Source organism: Nematolebias whitei, chromosome 7, assembly GCF_014905685.2.
Source record: "Nematolebias whitei isolate Nwh7 chromosome 7, NemWhi1, whole genome shotgun sequence".
NCBI lineage: Eukaryota > Metazoa > Chordata > Actinopteri > Cyprinodontiformes > Rivulidae > Nematolebias > Nematolebias whitei.
The window spans coordinates 28353665-28357382 of NC_056504.1; positions in this window are offsets into that span (position 1 = coordinate 28353665).

Genomic DNA, 3718 nt, shown 5'->3' on the forward strand with positions numbered 1-3718 from the left:
GGAAGAAAGACACACACACACTTTGTATAACATGACATTTGAATGCTTGATAGGAAATATAAAAAGATATAAAAATATGAAATCCAACACAACACAGTAATTTTCTCGCAATGTGTAACATTTGGGCTGAGCGCACACACCCCTGTCTGTTTATGTATGCAGCAGTAACCTTGTTGTCTGTGTGAATCAAAGCGTGTTGATTCTGTAGCACAGGAACAAAGTGTTGAATCACATTCAGAACATTCCAGAACGTTTATATGAGCTGTTGTGTGAGGTGGCCACAGCACCCCTACAGCTCGGGATAGGCATGTCCCCCCCAACCTGACAGCGACGCGTCTGTGAAGACTGACATGTGTGACGTAGGTCTGCTGATGGGGACTCCCTCCGACAGAACCAGGGAGTTTTCCCAGTGTCGGAGGTCTTTTCTCACGGAGGGAGGAACAGTGATCATCCGGTCTTTAATGGATCCATGCGCAGATGAGCAAACCATCTCTGGAGGCGTCACATGTGGAGTAAGCCCAGCGGAACCACTGTGTGAGCTGACGACATCGTTCCTAACAGCTTCATGACGGAAATGGCTGTTATCACTCTGTCAGGTCTTACGTGGCGGAGCTGGTCTTTTAGAGTGTCGATTCTCGTCTGTGATAACCGAGCCCTCATGGTGATCGAGTTTAGCTCCACTCCTAGATAAACAATCATCTGGGACGGGAGAATCGAGCTTTTTTTTCCCAATTTATGGTGAAACCCAGATTTAGCAGGTGTGACGTCAGCAGCTGAGTCTGCGCCACTGCTTCCTATCTGGAGCGTGACAGCGGCAACAGGTCATCTAGGTAAAACAAAATTCTCATCCCTGCTCTGTGTAATGGTTACAGGGCCGTCTCCACACACTTTGAGAACGTATGAGGCATGAGGGAATAACCGAACGGCAGCCTGTTGTACTGGTACTGCATCCCTTGAAAGGAGAAGTGCAGGAATTTTCTGTGCTTTGAGATGATCGGTATGTGGAAGGAGGCATCTTTCAGATCGATGGAGGTAAACCAATTGTTTCTCTGGATGTTGTCCAACATTTGTCTGGTTGTCAACATGTGAAACGGTCTGTCCACGATTGCCTTGTTGAAAACTGACAGGTCCAAAATGGGTCTCGTTCCTCCAGTCTGTTTTTGAACCAGGAAGTAACGTGAGTAAAACCCTGTGTTTTCCTCTCTGTCGGGAACTCTGGACATTACCTCTTTTACCAGAAGTTCCTGGACTTCTGCATTTAGGAATGAGACCTGGTTTGGTGATGACAGAACCATCTCTAAAACTCCTCCGAACGGAGGAGGTTGAGCTGCGAATTGTAGCGTATAACCCCTGTTTATCAGCTTGCTCATCCATCTGTCTGGCGAGCATGTCTGCTGCCACTCCGCGTAACCTTTGTGGAGTGGGCGTGCATTTAGGTGGTGCGTCATGTTTCTTACGGACATCAGCAAGTCTAAAGCCTCGACCTCCGTCTACAGCCTCGACCGCCGTCATGCGCCGCGGAAGTGTGTTCCGCATGACCCAAGTCCGCATGACTTAAGGCGAGGCTTTCTCGAAAGGGCTCTGATCGCACCTCTGTGTTGCGCTCAGGCTGCGGGTTCATATTCATGTCCATGTTAACTGGCATGTGTTGAAGAGAGGTGTGCGCACCTTCATCAACGCAGTGCCGTTTGAGTGAAGGCTGCTGGCGTCGTGGGAGCGCACGTTTGACACTGCTGAGGTGAAAAGAGTGCAGCTCGGGCTGAAAACGAGTTATTCCACTGGACTCGTTCTGTGGACCACATTCGTTTTTGACTGTTGTGTCATGTGAGCATCTCGTGTTTATTTTGGAGCTGCGGTGATTCTGAAAAACCTTTTTTAAGGACACCGGCTCGTTTTGTGTAGAGGATGTGTGAGAAGCCGCTGTGAGGTCATCCGAGCTGACAGACAGGCTAAAATCAGAAACTTTAATCTTTGAATGATGTTCATGTTTTATTTCAAAACTCGTGTCATCATTACACACATCCTCCGCAAACTGTCATTTTTTTAATCTTCTCCCCCGTGAGCTCTGCGGTTAGTTGTCCCAGGGCACCACCTGTTGGTTTTCTCTGGGGAAACGCTGAACCGCCGGTTGCCGGGATGAGGAGGGCTGATCTCTGACGGCGGGGCTGGCGGCGGAGCGGGAAGACACTGCTGCAGCCGTGGAACATCGTTGTTGTTGTCTTTGCCCACGATGATCCTTCCAGCGGTCCGGGGGGAGGGATGAGGCATGTGGCTTGATGAGATGGCGCACAGTCTCTGACACCTCCTCCGACTTTTTTGAATTTTCCAGCATGACCTTGAAATTGATCCCGAACAGCGTGTCTGATGTGATGGGGCCCTCCATCAGGTCTTTGTACAATTTCTCCGGCAGGGAGGGGGAGTGACAGAGCCAGGTGGACCTCTGGCTCATCGTCATCCACGCTGCAATCCTGGACAGGCAGACAGCAGAAGAGGTGCACAGGTTGAGGATGATGTCAAACGCCGTGCAAAGGGAGCTCTTATTCTCCTCAGACAAATCTGCAGTCTCCAGCCTCTTTGAAATGCTGTACGCCAACAGCGCAACGTTGTTGTTTGCTGTGGCCACCTGGAACGCACACTGGTGAGCTCGATTGGAGAGCGAAGTCACCGTCTGGTCACGCTTCCTGGGAGGGACAGGACATTGGTCCAACCTGGACAGCTTTGCTCCGAAAGCTTCCGCCAGGCTCGGCTCCGGGGGGTGGGGGGGTACCGAGGGAAAGTTCCGCTCGGTGAACCCCTCCACTCTGGTGATGGGAGCGAAAGTGGAGACGGGCGCTCTCAATTTACTAGGACCGGCTGCAGCCTCGTTCCAGTAGGACGCCACTGCTGGGAAACGAGGCCAGATGGGATCAGGACGACGAGCCGGGGTAGAGCCAAACCTTCCCGCTAGATCATCTGATCAGGGCGGGGGGAGGAGAGGAACGGAAAGTCCCTTTGTGTCAGCAGCCTCCCGGATTATGCCGGGCAGCTCCGAGAGGAGGGCACCGACGGCAGGGAGCGATGTGGCCGTTGAGGCGGAAAGGCCCGGTGGCGGGGTGAGCATCCACTCGGCCCCCCTCGTTCCGACACTACGCTCTCCGGGAGGGAATGAGCATCGGGGCTGCTGCTGACGTCGCTTGTCCCAGAGGAACCATCCGATTCATTCCGAGAGCCGGCGTCAAAAAAGTCGATTGCGTCATCCAGCGAAGAGTCTCCCGCCATGGAGAGGCAGTCCTCGACGTTAGCCTTGAATTAGGCTGCTCTCCTCTGCCTTTCCTCCGGAGGGAGGAGGTCACAGAGGTGGCAGGAGGAGGCGCGGGCGGCGTGGCGGGAACCCAGGCATCCTTCGCAGGTGTCGTGCCGGTCAAAGCTCAGCAAGTAGCCGGTCTTGCAGGATGGACACAGGCGAATGGTGTTGGTGCTGGACATCTCGTTGTTGAAGGTCAGTGCTAATCGTTTGCTGAAGAAAAATGGGAGCGGATTACCCACTCTTTACGTAATTTATACAGACCAGGTGGGGCCCACACAACAGGTGGGCGTGGACTAAACTTTGCAATGCGATGCTTTGCATGACGGGATAAAATCCACTAGCGAGGGCCTTAAAGGGCGAAGCCTATACAAAATAGACCTGATTTCTGTTATCTAAAAAAGTTAAATCTGGTCCTCTGGACATTCAAAAAAA